This window comes from Phalangium opilio, unplaced genomic scaffold (genome assembly GCF_054372755.1).
Source record: "Phalangium opilio isolate 3A_F unplaced genomic scaffold, DU_Popi_V2 ptg000003l_1, whole genome shotgun sequence".
NCBI classification, from domain to species: domain Eukaryota; kingdom Metazoa; phylum Arthropoda; class Arachnida; order Opiliones; family Phalangiidae; genus Phalangium; species Phalangium opilio.
Genome location: NW_028324145.1, coordinates 6151747 through 6173179, shown reverse-complemented (window position 1 = coordinate 6173179; position 21433 = coordinate 6151747). Strand labels below are relative to the sequence as shown.

The 21433-nt window shown below is 38.7% G+C and overlaps 2 protein-coding genes and 1 long non-coding RNA gene across 3 annotated transcripts in view; all 3 read right to left on the bottom strand.

The window, feature by feature from the left end:
- LOC149717353 (neurocalcin homolog) overlaps positions 1–21433 on the bottom strand; it is a 54350-nt gene that overhangs the window by 10138 nt on the left and 22779 nt on the right. The gene's annotated exons all lie outside the window — the stretch shown is intronic.
- The window catches only part of LOC149717352 (neuronal calcium sensor 2), a 49563-nt gene that overhangs the window by 5351 nt on the left and 22779 nt on the right, over positions 1–21433 (bottom strand). The gene's annotated exons all lie outside the window — the stretch shown is intronic.
- On the bottom strand, positions 17162–20860 carry LOC149717354 (uncharacterized). The gene is made up of 2 exons (XR_016366663.1): positions 18503–20860; positions 17162–17687 (listed from the first exon to the last, which is right to left on the bottom strand). It is a non-coding gene; the product is annotated as an uncharacterized LOC149717354 (long non-coding RNA).

The following is a 21433-nucleotide window of genomic DNA, read 5'->3' as shown; positions in this document are numbered from 1 at the left end:
TTAGTTATTCGCCTTATTGAACGTTACATCGTTTTGAAAAACAACAATTAAACATTCTTGAGAGACTTGACTAATATTGGCGTTTGAAATGAAGCATACGCCGGTTGCTTCGCCTTCATCAAATAGGTAGTATATAAGGGTGTCGAATCGCAGCTATGGATAAGAACAGCGCAATTGCGTGAACCTTTGGTGGAAGCCCCACCATTGGGAGGCCGGACGTTTCTCGTAACCCTGGCCGATCGCCGCGTATGTCTCAACCTTAAGGAGTAGAAGCCAGGTGTACAGACTGGTGTCCATGTGGGATGGACAAAAACAAAGACCAGAAGATGGTGGTGTTAGAAGCCAGGTGTACAGACTGGTCTCCATGTGGGATGGACAAAAACAAAGACCAGAAGATGGTGGTGTTAGAAGCCAGGTGTACAGACTGGTGTCCATGTGGGATGGACAAAAACAAAGACCGGAAAATGATGGTGATAGAAGCCAGTAAGTGCAGACTGGTGTCTATGTGGAATGGACAAAGACCACAAAATGGTGGTGTTTGAAGCCAATAAGTACAGATTGGTATTCATGTAGAATAGACAATTGACTAGTCAGATGAAGTAATAGTGGCCAGTTGATTTGTGGATAGATTCAAGTTTTGAAATTTCCGGGAACTGTGAATACGGTCCGGAAATAGCGAACACATTTGCTTCAATTCGGAAACTGCGAACACGGTCCCCTGGGGTGTAAGTCAATAACAACAGACAGACAGACAGACAGACAGACAGACAGACAGACACACACACAGACACGTCGAAATTAGAACCTCTCCGTGACATACGTCACTCGGAGAGGTAAAAATCGATACTTTTGTTTACCACTGAAGAGCTAGTCAAATGTAAAAGAGTCAAAGAACTACTGAGATGTGCCATTGGGTAACCGCAAAAAGTCCATTTCACGAAGTAAATAGAGGAGACCGGAATAAACGCGTACGAGAACGTTAAGCGCTTCAGACACAAGTTTGCGCGCCAGATGAATGACATGTGTTTTTCAGCTGTCATTTTCAATTTTAACTAAATTTAAGTGCTGAATGTCTAGGAAATGAATACATTCTTAAGATTGTTTCTATCTAATACTTCCAAACAATTACAATCTATGTTTGCAGAATTAGTTGTCTAGGCAATATCGTCCGTTGAAACATTTAACTAAAAATCAATGCATTCAAGGGGAAACTATCAAAGTCAAATAGCATTCGCTTAGAACAATAGAATTCATTTTAAAATGTACGAATTCACGAAATAATTCAGTGTAAAAAATTGACGGTTAAAGTTTAATTTTCATGAATATTAAAAACGTTAGAATTTAGTAAATTCCGTCTAAGTATTCTGTATCTAATTTATACTCCTTAATTTTAAAAACTAAAAATAGGTAGAAATAGTTAAATCCGAAATGCGATGTACATCAGGCGGGTTCATGAACTTCTGGCGGTCGTTTTTAAGTTTCTAGAGAGAAAGCGTTCATTACAAAATGCAATCGATTGCTTGGTTGTATCTTTTTGACAAACAATGAAAGAGGGCACTCATTTTTGGGGTGGGAGATGAGACAACCTAACTTGACAAAATTTCAAAGACAATAACCAAATAACGAAGGCCATCAACACTACTGGCAACTTATGGGGGCTAGAGATATAACGTTAGACGACAGAATGAAGCGTCGTTTCATTTTAATCCGACTAGAATTGGAAAACAGAACGCGTAATGACAAAATCTCTGCTTTAAACAATGAAAATATGCAAACATATAAATTCCCCTAGCAACGGCGTCACCCTGTACGTTTTGGAGTACATACAGGGTGGAACAGATCTTATTTGAAGTAAAAGGTTGTTGTACTGACGATGGAAACAATGTCAGACTATAAAGTTATAAGATACGTTCCGTAAGTATGACACTACCTACGCTAGAGAACTGAGAGCTAGTTCGAGAATTGACTGCATTCGGTTTTGTAGGCCATCTTCCAATTTAGTCTGTACTAAGCCTTTGACATCACCTCACCAGGCGTGGATTTACGAGAATCTATGACGTTTCACCTACGTCAATTCATGACAAGCTCTCAGTAACTAGTGACAAACTTATGCAACATATCTTATGAGCTTATGGTCAGACACTGTGATCTAATTTAACGAATACTACAGTGAAATCTTGCTCAAAGAGCTCCGAGTTCGTCTGGATCCGTTCCACCCTGTACAGTGACGCCATACTGGCTAGCTACTGTTCATTAGTTTCCCATTGACTAAAGAACTGAAACCGTCATCAATTCGCCAGCGTACCAGGGTTCTTCCTCAAGCACAGAATGGAAAGAACAATCGTGTCTGATAGGAAACCCCCCAAAAGATGATGATGATGGTGGTGGTATTGTTGCATGGATGACAAAAATATAGATAAACAATTTAATACACGTACTGGGAAACCTTAATCGTTAACAATAACCCAGCGACAACCAGAAAACCCACGCGTAAAAGGGATAGTAGACACTCAAACCCAACTCCATTTTTTTATGGTTTCCATAGACAATTAAATGTCATACGTTGCAATATCTTGTAATAATTAAATGAAATTTAAATTTAAACAAGCCGCGAATCGTACAAAGGAAGAACGGTTTTAGGCGCTATAGTGACGCATGAGTGACGTCAAAAATTTGATGAGGAAGGGGTAGTAATCGAAATAGTCAACGGGGAAACGTGACAGACTAACTGGTTTAATTGGGGGAGGGGGGTCAAGGAGTCTCTTAAATCACGCTAATTGGACAAAACGAGGCACGTGATCGACGTGACTCGCGATCGAGAGACATGATACGACGTCGGTAACAGTCTGGGAAATAAGAATGTTTTTTAAACTAGTTCTCGGGACCAGAGTAACAATTAACTGGTCCCAAGGACTAGTAAACCCCGCTTTTTCAATTTGAAACCTGGTCCAAGCAATTAATAAACTGCTTTTGGAACAGAGGACGTGTGCTATTTGACTGCAAACTGGCCTCGGTAACGTTCAGAGAGAGAGTTAAACTAAACACAAAAACTGACAAAATATATTTTGTAAATCAGCTTAACCCTTTTACGATACAAAAAAATGTTCTCGGCTGGAATTTTACCCTATTAGATTTTATAACCATACTACTATCCCTTTAAGTCGTGGGTGTGAAAAACATTTACCCCTTTTTACTTCCCTAACACCTACACCCATCCGTCCGTCCGTCCTTTGCCTCTATCCTTCATGAAATAACATTCAAACTAAGCGTAGAAACAATTCATTGAACATAATCTAAAAGTCTAATAACGATTTCAAAACAATGCCAGGGCCAACAAAAACGATAAAAAATCCTTCCAATATTGTTCTAATATTTTTCCATAAATTTTTCTTTCAAATCCCAGAACAGTTTACGTCGAAGTACAAACACAAAAAGAAAGTGTACATACAAAAAAAAAGTACGTCCGTGAAAGAAAAATATTTTTCTGTAGTACAGGATGAGTGTGCCAAAAAATTTGCATCTTTAAACAATTTTCGAAGACATTTTCTTCAAAATTCCAATTCGTATGTACAGTAAAATGCTGAAGATAAGAAACGTTTTTCTTTTTTTTTTCTTTTCTGGGATATTTTTCCTCGCCTTACATTATTCATTTAAATCCCAGCCAGGGTCCCCCGAATTTTTTGATGGACGCTTCAAAACACAGGAAACGAATACACACACTCACACCCTTACACCCTTGGAGGCACGCTTCGTTCCATAAGCCTTTTTAAATCTAAACAACCTATCCTTTCAATCCTTCGTCTCTCGGAGCAGAGATTTTCTCAAAGCCTACGCTCTATACCCCTCATATAAAACAAGAATAGATGACAATTATACCCAGAGTATTGAAAATTATTCAAAACCAGCCCAGTGATTTTAGGCCCTGGATGGATACCAGAAAGAATTTTCCGTCTATGATGATTTTAGACACTAAACACTACTAAAGCTTACTAAAGCGCATGCGCCCCCTTTGGTTATTTCCCTCGCACAATGAACCACCGCCAGATGGAGCCCAGTTCATTGCACGCGGTAGGGTAGGTTAGCTAGCTGGTCAATTAGCACTGCCTGTCTGCCTCTAGCGGAGCTTCTTGGTGAGAGGAAAATAACCCAAGAAGGTGACATCCCCCCTGTGGTGTTTGCTTCTCCAATGGACTTAATGGAAGGGTCTATTAATGAATTATTTAAAAAAACGTTGTTAGAGAGACGCCTTTCGGTGATAAAATATTCAAGGAGACAGTCTAATCCTTCAGGAGAACAGAGGAAAATATTGATTCTCATAGCATAGTTTTCTTGGTCTTTGGGGAGTGTAAACAACTATACGTGATAAATAATGTTGTAGTGTTTTTCTAAAGTACTTCATCTCTAGCAGTGACAACGATTAACCTTCGAGACAGAAAATTTGCAAAAATTTATATAGATTAAGATTTTTTTGAAAACGGCGCTTATTTTTCACTGCAACAAAACGTTTACGTATCAAAAAGTTTAGCAAAACGCAATTTGGATAAAATCCTGGTATATACTGTACCAAGAAGCAATATCTAGTTTATTAGGGAGAAGGTATAAATTCACCACATTTCCAGATTTATCTCCAGTCCAAACGTAGGTCCGGAGTTAATCCCCGCTGCCTCTAAATTACAACCAGCATCTCATTCATTCTTGAAAACTCACATCAGCGCGACGCGAATGACGAAAATTACGTATTTTCCGACTGAGGAGAGGCAAATAGCCCGGCTTCCTTTTACGTCCCCCCCCTTGTATTTTGAAAGGGGGACTGGGACTATGGCGCGCGAATACTTAGGCATCTTATACCTTCTCCCTAATGAACTAGATATCACTTCTTGGCTTGATATAGTAGGATAAATTACGACGTAACATTGATTGGTATGTGGACTAAATAAACTAGATATCACTTCTTGATACTACCGGGTATATCGTATTTATACGATTCGTATTAAAAATGCATGGGATATTCCATACCTTTTGCTACATTACGCTTATGTAGCTATAGTCTCATACAAATTGCGACGGGGCTCTAAAACGTATTTAATATTCAAGAAGGACGTCATAAATAAAAAAGGTAAAAAAAGGTAAGTAGAAAAACCACCAACTCAGCTAGGAGGAGAATAGTATAAATACTCCAATCACGGGAAGTGAAACCCCCCCCCCCTACCTATATGCCCGCCCCTCTTCCAAATATTTCGGGCATCAGAATGCGAGCGTATCCAATTTTTCCCGGCGCTCTGCAAACACACATCTTAAGAATGGATGCATAAAAGAAGATACAGGTAGGTATATAAAGCGAATTCCGATAAAAGCCGAGCGAAACTTCATTTCAAATTGAAAGTTCCGCAAAAATGTACAGCGTGTTCCAAATACGGTGGTAGAACCGAAGTACAGTGCGATTTTGAGTTGAAAATGCAACTTCTACGATATTTTGATACAAATGACACCGTTAACAAGTTATGATTGGATTGCTTTACGTATGATCCCTTAAATTTAACTAATGAACTGAAAATAAATTGTAATTTAATTAAAGGGTCATCCGTAAAACACTCAAATATACATAACTTGTTAAGGGTGACCCTTAGGGCAAAATATGATAGAAGTTAAAATTTTTCGACTCAAAATTGATTTCCCATAAAACTCACTGTACTTCTCTCGACTCAAAACCGCCACTCACAGAACCATCCAATGCACTGTTGTACTTCGCTTTTAGAACACGTAAATACGGCAACACGGAAAGCGTTTCCAAATTTTTTTCCAAATTAAGAATTCAAGGGATTATCCAAGAGTATCCAGCCAAAAGAATTTAATGCATTCTCTCAATGGAAACTGAGCTAAAAGGGGCGCAATTTTTTACGAAGAAACTTTGCCTGCTAATACTGTATCAGGGATAGATTTAATTTTAGAAGTAGGAATGGAGAACGGTTAGTATTTACTTTAGACCGACTCATAACCCAGTATAGAGTCCCTCCCTCCAACACGTAACGAAAAGTTCATATTATCCTATTGGCACACTTAAACTACGTTTAGATGACGTTGCTGACGGGGACGGCGAAAAATACGTAATTCCTTTTTATCTCTGTCGCTATGACCAGCCTCTTCTTTCATACCCCACCGTCCCGTGGAAGGGGGTCCGGGACTTTGATGCGCGCCCACGTTACTCTGTCCTCCATTCCTACTTCTAAAATTAAATCTATCCCTTACTGTATTTACTTTTGCATGTCAAATCCATTCTCAAACATTACACTGACTCTCAAGATTTGAAAGAGATGCATATTTTCACAGAAAAATTCGTCCCTCGTCAGCATAGAGGACCATACAGATCTATTAAATTAGGTCTTCCAAGTTATCTCCAGGGCACACACACACACAACGGACGGAACCGAACAGAAAAGAGATTCGCGCCGTGGTCTCTTCGAAGTTGAGCTATAGTTGCCTTCCTTATTTTTATACTTCCGCCCGGTTGGACCTTGATCAAGAGCTTCCGCTTGGTTACTTCCGGAAGAAGGGCAACTGGGCGAGAGAGAGGGACTGGCGAGAAGCGAGAAGGAAGTAAAGTAGGAGAACCAGTTTGTCCAGAAAGACAGAGCAGAGCAGAGGAGAGGATAGAGATTCGGAACTGGGCCTTTACGGATGAAGGTTACAGCCTCAAGAGGACCGAGGAAGAAACCAATGAAGTATTTTCTAAGATACAAAGGACACTCGAAAGTGCGCGCGGAAACTAAAAGATACCGGGGATTAGGTCGTCGTCTATTTGATGGAGAATTTGGAGACAAATTGTGAACGCAGCGTGAATATTGAGAGCTTTCCGTTTGGGGGGAGGAGGTAAGACTCGTGAGATAATTTTCACGGCCATCATGCTGAAACCCATGCACCAATATGGGTGCCAGAACCATGGTGTGAGACTTATCAGGGAGTGTGACGTACTACTCAGCGAACTGAAAGCTCTCAATTCCTTAGTCCCCTGGGAAACTATACTTGTACTTTAAAAAGCTAAAGTAAGTTTCACCAAGGAAAGACGGGGGGCACGCCTCCCTTTAACTCTTTTGGATGAGAAATAGTCCTAAAACACTTATTACAAAATCGATATCTTTGCGGCCTTTCCTGGGCGCGATATATATATTGAAGCGGAAAAGTGCATGACCGAGAAGATTGTGATGTGTACCCTGGATAAGAAACGAAAAAAAAAAGGAAGGGGAAAAACTACCTGCCACCTTAAGAAAACCAAGACCTTAATATTAGCCAGAGTATAATCGATGTGTTCTTTTAGACTTATAAAGGCGTACGTAGCAACGTCTGAGTGGAAGGTGTTATGGGGGAAAAAATGCGACTATAATTGCTTCCGTTAACAAAAAAATAGATTTAACGACAAATTTTGGTTTTTCTTTCAAAGAATTTATCCAATTCTCCCGCGATTATTAAACTTATTTATTTTTGAGTAAGGTGAAAATATTTGTTAAGCCTAAAATGAAACGTTACGCCCAATGAATTGAAGTGTTTAGTTTATTTTCGTTTTTGCCAGGACTGTTTTGAATTTTAGGCCTCAGGATCAGCGTTAAGAAAACTTTGAGTATGGTGCTAAGCCTAAATTGAAACGTTAGGCCTAACAAACTAAAGTATTTAGCTTATATTTTGGCAGGACTGTTAATGTCCCGAGCGTTAGCAGAATTTTGCGTGTGTTGCTAAGCATAAATTGAAAAGTTAAGCCTAAATTGAAACGTCGAGGGATTGTGTTAAATTGTAAGCCTCGGTTCAAAAATAACCTTTTTCAAAAGACAAAGACTTAATAATAAACCCAGAAAAGGTGTTCAAAATGAAGAAGGTATACCTTTTTCAAAGGTTTAAGAAGAAAAAAGCAATTATAGTGGCGTTCATTCACGGATAGAAAATTTAATAAATTCAAGCTTAACTTTAAAAATTGTAGAAGATGAATCTAGATAGATATGCATGAGGAATGAAAAAAAAATTCAATTCAATAATGTAGTAATTCCGGCTGGGCTAAAAAGGGGAAAGGATTTTTCAAACGGAAAGTATAGGGAGCAAAGATGGTAAAATCAATAAAAGTTACGATGGAAAGAAATCGACAGTCATTACCGGTACCATACCCTTGTTCCCCTTCTCTTTCGTTCAACCGTTACGCTCTAATATTTTCTTTTATCGACAAAGGAAATGAATAAATAAAATTTGGAAGAAGTTCGGATTCATCAGAGAGAAATTGCACTTTTTCATTTGATTTCATAACCCTAAAATTCTTAATTTACGTTTTAGAGTCGTAGACCTTTAGTCTATAGTACTAAAAACTAAATTCCTTAAGTTAAGCCTCGGAAACTATTTCGTTCTACAATCCTTAAGTTAAGCCTCGGAGACTATTTCGTCCTATAATCCTTAAGTTAAGCCTCGGAGCTATTTCGTCCTATAATCCTTAAGTTAAGCCTCGGAGCTATTTCGTCCTATAATCCTTAAGTTAAGCCTCGGAGACTATTTCGTCCTATAATCCTTAAGTTAAGTCTTGCATCCTACTTCGTCCTATAATCCTTAATTTAGACCTCCTTCTCAAGCCTAAAGGGACTAATTTAGACCTATAGACTACTTCTCAAGCCTAAAGGGACTAATTTAGACCTATAGAGACTACTTGTCAAGCCGAAAGGGACTAATTTAGACCTATAGAGACTACTTCTCAAGCCTAAAGGGACTAATTTAGACCTATAGAGACTACTTCTCAAGCCTAAAGGGACTAATTTAGACCTATAGAGACTACTTCTCAAGCCTAAAGGGACTAATTTAGACCTATAGAGACTACTTCTCAAGCCTAAAGGGACTAATTTAGACCTATAGAGACTACTTCTCAAGCCTTAAGTCATAATTAATTTAGGCCTACTTCTTAAGCCTTAAGTCATAATTATTTTAGGCCTACTTCTTAAGCCTTAAGTCATAATTAATTTAGGCCTACTTCTTAAGCCTTAAGTCATAATTAATTTAGGCCTACTTCTTAAGCCTTAAGTCATAATTAATTTAGGCCTACTTCTTAAGCCTTAAGTCATAATTAATTTAGGCCTACTTCTTAAGCCTTAAGTCATAATTAATTTAGATTACTTCTTAAGCCTTAAGTTATGCCTATTTCTTAAGCCTAAATCCTTAATTTACACTTAAGAGAACAGAACTACTGATCGCCGCCATGTCGTTTTGTAACGTGTCAGAAATGGAAACACTGCACTCGGTTATATTTAAAAGAAGGTCCCCTTTAGAATAGCCTAAAGGTTATAAATTCACATTGTATTTGCAAAGAAAAAGCCAAAAGCAACGAAACTTCATATAAAGAACAACACTACAACTATAGCTATAACGGAAGTACCAAAAAAAAAAAAAAAAAAAAAACCCTGAGAATCTTTTTTTTTTTTTTTCATTTCAACAATCATCCCTACAAACCATATAGAACCCATTCCCTTCTCCGCATCCCTGGACGAAGTGGAAAAGAGACGCCATTTAGAGAAAACGACAAAAACATTTTTGTCTTCCCTCCAATTTTGAAAGAATCAAGCAAGGAGAAATAGACGAAACGAGAAAAAAAAACCCAAGAAAAAAAAAAAGAAGCCAAACGTGCACCGAGAGAGATGAGGATGAAGATAGAAAGAAAGGAAGAGGAGAAGGGATGCGATAAAGATGAATCAGAAGGGATTTAAGAGGCTGGAAATGATAGTGGGGTATACCCCGTACTACACATAAGGCGTCTCGGTTCCGCTCTGACTGTTTTGACCTAGAAAAAGCCCGCAGCCAACGACGAAGACGACGACGACGACTAGCAAAATGACATGTGCTAGTAATGTACGAATAAACGAATTCTCCCCTACCCTCCCCTCCTCCCTTACGAAATACATCTTTCCACCTCTGACATTGGTATGGAAGAAAGAAGAATTCGGAAGAACAAGAAAAAAGAAAAGAAGAAAAAAATTACGCAATACGACAAATTTATAAAAAGGGGTTCAAAGGTTAGTGAACCCCTTTTCTTTTAGCCTACTGCGGGTAAATTGCTCGAAAGATTTTGGATTAAGATTAATTTGACCGTGACGTATATTCATATTGATAGTGTAAAAGGATGGGTTGCTTGGCTTTCCGAGCAGGGTCAAGTTCAATGAAGGTTCCCTAACTTAGCGTTTTTCATTTGGTTGCTCAAGCTTTGCAGTGGAGTAGCAGAACCTAATAATGGAAAAGCCCGATGATGGGTATGGTATGGACATCTGTGTATCTGTCAAAAATTCAAATCTGTTTAGAGCTATCTGTAAAATATGAAATATGAAAAAAATCCCGCTTCGAATTGACACAAAATATTATACAGGGTTTATATACAACTTTTTGAAAACCGATTCCCTGGGTTTTCCAGGTTTTTTTCCCATACATTACCCCCGAGTTTTCCAAGTTGTTTTTCCCTTATTACCCCCGGGTTTACCAAGTTCTTTTTCCTTTATTACCCCCGGGTTTACCAAGTTCTTTTTCCTTTATTACCCCCGGGTTTACCAAGTTCTTTTTCCTACATGTTACCCCCGTGTTTTCCACGATTTTCCCTTATATTTCGTTGAGTTTTCCAGGTTTTTACCATATATGAAACAACCCCTTCAAATCAAATTTACTCAAACCTCGCGAATTTCCTATATTTCCCTGAACTTTACAAAACTTTCCATGAGTTTTCCAGGTTTATTAGAACACTGGTATAATTCCGGGTGCTTATAGAGCAGTAAAGGGAAAAAAATGAGGATGTAGAATTTTGATCTCATTTAGACTTAATCCTTCCTTAAAGATGAAAGAAAAAACTATTATAGATAAAGTAAAAGTTAGTTACAGCACGTGATTGAGACAATCCCCGTAGATTCTTCGATCGTTGATGCGGGCGGGTGATGCCCCCAATTTGCAATAATTGGAAGAGGATCGAAAGAAGACAAAATGGGGGTGATGGGTAAATATGCCATTAAGGTCAGGCAGGAGGATGTTATTAGGCTATCGTTTAATTTCTAGAACACTGCGGCAAGAGATTGTTAAAAAGACATGACAGAGGGTAGAGATTTTCTACGCCATATAACAAACATCCCCTTCGTTCGTTCTTTAACTCATTCATAAAAGGGAAAAAGCCAGTTTCCAGCTTGACTTTACAGCACACGGGGACCCATTTCGTAAAGGTTTCGGACATGGAGGAAGGATCTCTTCATACAGGGTTCGTACGAAATTTTCGAACTGAATTTCCATAACTAAATTCCACAAATTTCCCTGACCATTCGCAATAACATACATGGTGAACATATATGAAAACCAATCTAAATTCACTTGAATCATTGCACGAGTTATTGTTATAAAAATAAGCCAACTATATAGTTTAAATTTAACTTTTATCTAGGTAAATCACAAATAACCGAGCGAGCGAAGCGAGCTCAGCGAATTTGGGGATCTGCTCAAATCTCAGACAACACATTTTCTGGTCACCCTCATACTGTTATCCAGACTTCAAAATCCCTCCAATATATTTTTCCCTGACCTTTAAGGCCCATTTTCAATTTCCCTGACTTTTCCAGGTCGTGTACGAACCCTGTTTAATCGAAAAAGCGTATAAACTATGAATATATCAATTGGAACCATGCATGTTTCCCTATTGGACGCCTATAACAACAACACCTGACGGATTCGTCCAATAGGGGTGCCTCCCAGTGCTTCATGGGAAAGCCTAACGCGTAGGTATGTGTCCATTACGGAAACTCAATTTCTTGTATCTTCTTTAATATCAAGTTTCCATAATGGACACTACGCGTTAGGCTCTCCCACGAAACACTGGGGACAACCCCTATTGGACCAATCCGTCTCTAGGCGTCCAATAGGGGTACAAGTTTCCAAGTGCTTCGCCTTAAAACCTACCCCGCGTAGTGTCTGCCTATTAGCCTTTGTCTATAGTTTGAAGATTTAGACATTTCCCTGACGTTTTAGGTCCATTTTCAATTTCCCCGACTTTTCCAGGTTTCCCAGGTTGTGTACGAACCCTGTCATATAGGAGAAGACAACTAATAGGCGCGCGAAGCGCCAAAAACGGTGGTAGTTTCGATCGACAAATCGATTGAGGCCACGTGGCAACCCCATCCTCCTCCTCCCCCCCCCTTCATCCAAGCCCCGGACGATTGCTCTACTTTATACGTTCCATCCCTTGGCAAGAATCGAGGCTTGCAGAAGTCTCATTTTCCATTATAGCGAATCTGAGCTCGAAGCTTTCTATAGCTGCTGCTTTTCTCATGAACAAGAAGAAAAGAAATAAAAAATGTTCCAACCTCTTTCCTCTCCTCTCTACTCTTTGCTAGGTACTCCTTCTCTTTCTACAATACCGGACAGCTAAAATTTGGGAATATTCATCGGATGGACGAAATGAAGAAGATTCTCTAGGCAAGGCTCGATGGAAGGAAGCGAACTAACTGACGCGGAGCAAAAGGAACGGATAATTCAATCTCACTTTTCTGGGCAAGAAATTATTTAATAAAAGTATTAAGGCCCGCTTACGGCTATTGCAACGTGGGATATAGCATAAGCACGCGTATTTCTTCAGCTTTGATTTCAATTGGTGGGCTTTGGTTTACACGTAAAATTTCACGTCTTTAGTCAAGGACCCGGTCGGCTTCAAAATTGAGCTTCAACTAATTTCTGATATAGGTACCACCGCATCCTAAGCAAGTCTAACAAAATGTTTAAAAATGTTTAAAAATGTTATCAGTTAAAGAACATTATCAAACACAATAACAGACAATAATTATAACTTTTAAAAGAAAAAACAAACTGTTTTTCTCCGTGATTAAAATTTCTGGCAAACAACATTCTGTTTCACATCAGTAAATTCTAGCCTGAGTATACAGTTACGTAACTACGTGGTGTCAGATGACAAAAAAGTTGAATTCACTTTTTGAGTATAGTTATTAGTTCCGCCAGGAATACATACAGCTACCAGGAATCACTACGTACACATTTTCTCAACAAATCGAGGAGAGTTTTGTGGTGGGAAGATGCATGACAAATTTATCCTCGCGAATAGAGAGATTTCAGTTGGTTGCGTAGTGCGTCACACCCTCGTAAGTCCTACCACGATTTTGGCAGCCATATTGGTGGATTTCAGCTTTCCTTATGCAATGAACCCACCGATATGGCGGTGTTAATTATCTCACATATCTTAGCTCCTCCTGTCAAACGAAAGCTCTCTACAAGGCTTATCGCTGCACCTAGGAACTCGCGTTGCTACCACCCAATGAAAACTCAGTTAAAAAATACGTCACAATTATGAGGCGTACGTGACAGATACTAAGTTCTCAAGCCCGGCCCACAAAACCCATCTAGACATAAACAGGGGACTTATGGGCGCACAATAATTCCTGTTAACTGTATGCATTCCTGGCTCCGTTACTAGTTTTAGTTTCACGAAAATTATGTGGTATCTGCTCTCAACACGAGCCAATTGCATCTTTCACTTTGAGCAAAGAAGACCAAGAGCGAGAGAGGGAGAGAGAATGGATGCGGAGTAACTCCTAAACTTTCTTCCTCTTTTTTATCATTCTGAGCAGAGCGGGTGCGCAGATTTCTTCCAAAAGGGCCGCGAGAAGAATAGGATGCATTTTTCGGATTTTATCTATGGCACACCTTCTCTTTTCAAAAAGATCTATCTTTCATATTATTTTTCTCTCGATTCACTCTCGCGAATTCTGTGTCGCGAGTAACACGTAAACGCCTTTGCACTTCATTTTTTTTTGGATTGCTTTGTTGGCAGGAATTGTAGGGGAGAGACTAGCCTGATTAAAAACGAAAGAATAAAACATTTTGTTGGTGGTCCATGGAGTCTTGTCGCCTACTTATACTCGCTCGCTCCATGATCTATTGTTGTACTTAACTACCAGTACTTCTAAGTATTGTAAGTAGGCCAAATTAAAAATAGGCTTTAGGGGGTCCGACGTAACGTTTCACAAATGGCAACGTTAAAAGCTATGGTATAGTTAAGCCTAATCTATCCTAAGATTAATATCAGCTAATCTAGGGTATTAGGCAAACGTGTGTGTATAAGCAGAAGGGGATAATAAAAGAAGGATGACACTCTGTATCCTCTTAATACTTCGGTTATCTAAAAATGGCGATCCTTCTTGTTTGATCTCCTGCTCATCAGAATTCAGATGGGCATCGTACTGTGCTAGGGTTAATTCTATAACTGTTTGGCACTAAATTCTCAGCAATCAAGCCACAAACCTTGATTGTCTTAACGTGGGACAAATATTCACAAACGCATGCGTCTTGGCAAATAGTTAAAGCGCTAATAGAGTAATGCTGAGGGAACTATTTATCGCGGATGTGATTCGGTTTAGCAAACTTGCTCCGAAACTTCTGATGTTGTTACAACTGCACAGCTTTGTGAAATAATGAACACTAACGTGTTCCATTTCAAATTCAAACTTCACCCCTCTCTCCTTCAAGGTAAAATTTAAAAAAAACCTAAATTGTATATATTTTGTATTTCAAAGTTCATTCTGTAGAGTTTTAGGAAATAAACAAATTAACCTTTTATTTTTAGATATAAATATTATTACAGGGCCTTCGAACTTTGTGTAAATACTCGCGAAATGATACCATTGGGAGTTGTTTGCGTTTACGTATATCAAAAGAATGTCCCGCTGCATCCCATCAGGCTTAACAATCTTGGCTCAAATCCTAAGTCAAGTGCTATTTACGCGCAGAGTAAGAGAGAGAGCGTGCTATTCGCGGTAACAAAACGGAGGGGAGCGTAGGTTCACGCATCGAACCCAATTACCCAAACCCTATTTATAGACACAGACCTTTGTTTAGAAATAAAAAACATTATTTCAACCTAGAAAAAGTTATACAAAGTCAGCCGCAGACCTTAAGCCTACAATTCCAATATTACTAGGTATTTACAATTTCCAATATTATCAGATTCGATAAGATAAAGCCAGGTTTTTATTTTGATAAGTTTGTCATAAATTAATTAAAGAGCTTTTATACTAACCTTGGGTCAAAGTTAGTGTAACGTTTAGTTAAACTCTAACCTAAATATCTATACGGGTTTTGTGGGCCGGCCTTGAGAACTAGCCGTCACGCCTCATAATTCTGACGTCATTCTAAGGCAATTTGATTGGTTGTTAAGGAGCAACACGTAGCGAGATTGATTATTCGCGAGGTAAAATTCGTCATACATAATGCCTCGGGGTTCGGACGAAATTTTCATATTGAAAATCCCTGACTTTTCCAGCTTATCCCTGACCAAATTTTGCCAATATCCCTGGGACCATTTTAAGGTGTTTACCAGAGCCCACTTCATGGTCACACCTGGCCCATATTGCTCGAAGCATGGTTTGATATCCCGACCTATCCCTGACTTTTTAGGGAAAAAACTTTCAATTCCTAACTTAGCCCTGATATTTTCAAAATCCCTGACTTATCCATGTTTTCCAGGTTCCGTACGAAACCTGTGATTAGTCTAGCTCTTCTCACAAAAAATTCCGCCTAGATACGTTGAAAAAATGGCCACACAACACAATAACCCGCATTAGCAGTAAACATTTCCTGGTTAAACGGATGGGATCCCAAACATTGATTGGCCCCTAAAACAAGTACATAGTCACATATATGGCGTAGCCTACTTCTACCCAGTAACACTTTCGCTATAGGCAACAAAGATCGAAGACTATCGAATGCTGATATGTCTATTCACTTGTTTTAAGGGCCATTCAATGTTTGGGAGCCCATATCTCCGTAACTAAAAGATGTAAAATCATGTGGACACCTACCACTCAAGATTGACCCGAAGAACGCATACTTTAATTAATGTCGGACTTATCAGAAACACCCTGTATAATTTTTCTATTCCCATAGCATCAATCTATCCATCCCACTCAATGGAGAAAAATGAAGCTCAAGAGCATCGGACCAACTCATTTTATGATTGATAATCCGACAAAGATGGGATGGGAGTTATAGCGAGAGATAAATCAGTGATTCGCTGCATGCCTACTAAGGTCAATCATAAACTCTTTCTTTAAAACGTCATTTTATGGAACTCGAATAAAGTAAAGGACCTTTCACAAAAAGCCATTTACTAATTGGGTTAATTACTTGTAGGGGAATAAAATCAAGTTGGAGCCATGGTGTGAAAGGTCCTTTTAAGTAGAAGCAAGAAGCGACCCTGATCTAGCTTACTAGGGAGAAGGTATAAGACGCCTAAATATTCGCGCGCCTTAGTGCCAGTCCCCCTTTCAAAATACAAAGAGGGGACGTAAAAGGAGGCCGGGCTATTCCGCCTCTCCTCAGTCGGAAAATACGGAATTTTCGTCATTCGCGTCGCGCTGACGTTGAGTTTTCAAGAACCAATGAGATGCTGGTTGTAATTTAGAGGGGGGGATTAACTCCGGACCTACGTTTGGACTGGAGATAAAGCTAGATTATAAATGTGGCGAATTTATACCTTCTCCCTAATAAACTAGATATCGCTTCTTGGTAGAAGACATTAGAAAATAAACCCCTTGGTGGTTTTTCTTCCCATTTAATTTTTAAAAGAACGAGTCCAACGGTATGGTAACGGGTACACGTCACTTAACGTCGGCGGCATTGCAGATTAAAGGCTTTAATATATTTTCCCGCCTTTTAGAACCCCCCGCGCCTGAAACAAATTGATTAGAAAGTGAAGGAAGAAGAAAAAAAAGGCCCGAATTAGGCTTAGAGGCTTTGATATTAATTGAGAGATTAAGAAATGAAACAACGCCCCCGCAGATACGCTCTCTCTCTCTCCCTTTCGCATATCGTTTCCTTTCTATTCTCATTTTGAATTTCAGATAAATAAACTTTGGTAAAATTGTTCTAGGCCTAATTAGAGAGTTAAATTACAACTACATTTATACACGATTTAAAACAACGATAATATAAATTTATAATATATCATTTTATAAACAAATTCCTAAATACGAGTGTGACACGTCAGCAACCTCCCAGACGTCAATCAATTTATATTTGTAAAGTTGTTAAGTCTAATATGAAAACTAAATTGGATCTAATTGGAGTTTATGTTAATTAACAACTACATTTATATACAGGATACGCCAATTAAATCAGATATCATATATATATACAGGGTGTTTCTGATAAGTCTGATAATAAATTAAGGGGAATGTTCTTTAGGAAATCAATTTTGAGTCGAAAATGTAACTTTTTGCCACAAGGGACACCGTTTTCGAGTTTATGATTGTAGTGTTTTAAGAATGACCCCTTAATTAAATTAGAAATCACTGTCTTTCAATTTCATAATTAAATCTAAGGGATCATCCGTAAAACACCATGGATGCAATCTTAACTCGTAAACAGTGTCCCTTATGGCAAACAAAATGGAGATAGAAGTTACATTTTCGACTCAAAATTTATTTCCCAAAGAACATCCCCCTTAATTTACGCTACACTTATCAGAAACACCCTGTATATATACTTTGGAATAGAGAGCTGCAAAATGAAAATATTAACCTCCAACTCCTTCCAACTCCAAGGCAATACACAACAATGACTCCAATTCCTCCCAATGCCATAATCAAAAGTTTCAACTCCGCAGAACTCCACCAAGCGAAATGTATAACTCCTCCCAACTCCTTCCATGAAAATTAAAATTTATTAAACTCCTCCCAACTCCTTCCATGAAAAATAAAATTTCTTAAACTCCTCCCAACTCCTTCCATGAAAAATAAAATTTCTAAAAACTCCTTCCAATTCCTTGCATGAAAATTAAAATTTCTTAAACTCCTCCCAACTCCTTCCCTGAAAATTAAAATTTCTTAAACTCCTTCTAACTTCGTCCATTAAAACCTTTCTAGTTTCTAGTCTTTGGAAGATTTCTTTACTCTTTAGAATTGGAAAAATAGAAAGTTCAAGTAAAACGTGTAGATCATTAGTTTTCTTTCAAATTTGACCTGAGATTGATATCACGAGTGCTTATAAATTATAATTTTCAAATAAGAAATAATATTAACTCATAAAATAATTATGGACATTAAAACTTAAGATTTGGGGAGGAAAGGCGCTACGCGTTGTCGTTGGGTCATATTTTACGCTTAGTTTCTTAAATTAGCTATTTAATTAAAATCGGACTGATTCGCTTCGCAACTGCTATTTTGAAGGACAAGGCCACGAACTTCACGAATCAAGAAATACTAACACTACAGTCCATTCTGTTATTAGTTGTGCCTGCCAATATGCCTACTGCCTTACTTTAATATGCATCAAAGCTAGAAAGGAGACTTTTGCCAATGGGTTTAAGAGAAAAGGAAAGCGCCCTCGGCCCCATTGTGTGAGAGACTCACTGAGGGGACGTGTCACGTGGGGTTACGGGTGAAAAAGAATTTTGTACGAAGCTTCAGAAGACAAACAACGCCAAAGTCCGCTTTTAAATTGGAGCCCTACCACTTACCAGACTCAAGTTTTCCAACTCCGTAGATTTCCATGTTTTAAGATAATTTTCCATTGCCTCCCAACTCCGCAATTATAATTATAATTATTCCCATTGCCTCCCAACTCCGCACACGAAAACTTCCACTGCCACCCAACTCCAATTTTATCTCAGAAAAGCATTTCCAACTCCTGGAGTTCCCATCGCTTAAACGCGGAACCCAGCGGGTTTCGGAGTTCTTCCACGGAGTTGCAGCTCTCTACTTTGGAAACTGGTTATAAACTTGAAAGGGCTTATGTCTAGCACGCAAAATTTCTTAAAACTCTCCAACGGAACCATTTAGCCGCCTTCCATAGAAACTCGAGTCATCTGAAGCTAAGCCTCGCGTAGAGGAGGACAGAGCGTTGTTATTAAAGGTTTGAGAATGAAAGACCTCTCGAGCAATTTTTTTTAGGAAGGGTCATCTATCATCAAGGTAGCTAGGGCCTCCAAAAACGTCTCGATCAGAAGGTCCTTTCCCCTTTCCCTTCCTAAGTAAGCTCTTGAATGAATAAATAGAAATAATAAATAAAGCATCTGACACCCTCTAACTGAAGTTGCCCCCTCTCCCCCTACTCTCTTTCTCAGATTTGGAACACCTTGCGGTACTGTATAAACAAAATAAATATTGTATCATTTCATATACTTTTAAGTCCTTTGGATAAACTGAACGATTTACACCAAGGAAACTGTTGGTGGCTTGACTATTAACATAGTTTACAGACAAGGAGGATTCATACCATTTACACAAGGAGCCCAGGGTTCAGGTGTTACACAACACAAGGAGCCAGGTCTCCTTGTGTAAATGGTATGAATCCACCTATTATCTGAGAACTATGTATACAGTGTTGCCACAGATTTTTCATTTCAAAATTTCCTGACTTTTCCATGTTTCCCCTGACCATCTAAAGCCAATTTCCCTGACCTATAGACCATTCCTGTAAATACTTGTAGAGAAACAAACGTGCAGGGGCGGAGAGGTGTCTTTCGACTCGCTAAGAGGCAATGCCAGATGGAGCCACAGTTCACTAAACGCGGGAGGCTAGGCAACTCGCTCTGCCTCTAGCGGTGCTTCTCAAAACACCTCTAGCCCCTGTTAAGTTCTCTTCAGCCATGTCAATAATGGAATGGTCTATTTTCAAAACTTACACTAACAGAAAAGTAAGAATGCAGCCTTTAAAAATTCAATTATGCTAATCTTATCACAGTTTTTAATTGAAACTACTATTTAGTAGTTAATAAAACTTTATTAGGAACTATCAGAAACATTTAATGTGGGCCTATAGAACTTTATCATTGTGTTTTAAGGATGACCCCTTAATAAAATTAGACATCATTGTCTTTCAAATGCTTAATTAAATTTAAGGGGTCGTCCGTAAAATAATAATCAATTCAGGTTGCTGATGTTTCTAAAATTAAATAACGAAACTCGAAGGAACTCTGTTCATTTATTAAATGTTTCCCGACGTTCCGTTAGACTTAACAAGTACACGTACGCGTTTATGTGGTAATTTATAGACCAGTACACGTTTGCTAAACTGTCTAAATCAATTCAGGTTGCTATTTCTAAATTACGTAACGAAACTCTAAACAAATTAATCGAGGACCCCAGTTCATTTATTACGTTCCGTTAGAATTAACAAGTACACGTACGCGTTTATGTGGCAATTTACATACCAGTACACGTTTGCTAAACTGTCTAAATCAATTCAGGTTGCTATTTCTAAATTACGTAACGAAACTCTAAACAAATTAATCGAGGACCCCAGTTCATTTATTACGTTCCGTTAGAATTAACAAGTACACGAACGCGTTTAGGTGGCAATTTAATACCAGTACACGTTTACTAAACATGTCTAAGTTGCTACTTCTAAATTACCTAACGAAACTAACAGATTAATCGAGGAACTCAGTTCAATTATTACGTTCCATTAGACTTCACAAGTACACGTACAAATTATGTGGCAATTTGCATACCAGTACACGTTTGCTAAACTGTCTAAACTAATAAAGCGTATTTATGTGGTGGGAAACGGAGGGAATAATAATAATAAAATAATAATAATATAAAAAAATTGATTCTTTAATATATTTTTTTTGACGTTTACGTAAACACTATTTTCGATCTCCGCGGTCACTAAACCTAACACGAAAATGTTGGTGAAAGAAGGTTTTTACTCGTGTCACGAGTGAAATTTTACCATTCAATCAATATTTTCTCTCAGCAAACATCTACCTACCACGATATAGAGAGGAAGGAAAACCTTCCAGCGTTGATAGACAAGACAGAGAGCAAATAATACTATACATCAAACAAAATCAAAGCAAATAGCAACGCAATCTTACCTTTACGATAAATTAATGATGAAAATTTAACGACTTAGCAAGATGACCAAGGGTCGCGCGCGATACGGAGGGCCAAATTATGGTGGTCATTTTTGGACCCGGAACGTTTTACAGTCAGCATCCGGTGCTCGATATAGAACGGTCGGGGCATGTTTAAACACGGGGATGGTGTGCTAGCTATGGTAAGCCGAGTCTTATACGTTCCTCTCTTTCTCTACATCACTTTCCAAAGCTACGCCGCACCAAGCAATATTTCTCTCCTAACTTACTAAAGGAGAGTTTTCTCCTCTTCTCCGCTAAGCCTATTTCTCCGCGCCACCGCCGTTCAATCCTAGGCTTCTACGCCTGCGCCAAAAATCTCAGAGCTCTCCAGAAGTGCATGGCCGTATTACAGAGAAGGCGCTCCAGGATTAACATCCTCTTTAACTTAAAGGATGGATGGTTGGTTGGAAAAAAGGGTTAATTTTAACTTTTCTGGAATTTGATCAACTTCTTGACATTTATAACGTTCTTATCGCTGTGATAAGGAATATACGGGGTAGAAGGCTTCGAAGGGTCATAGTTCAA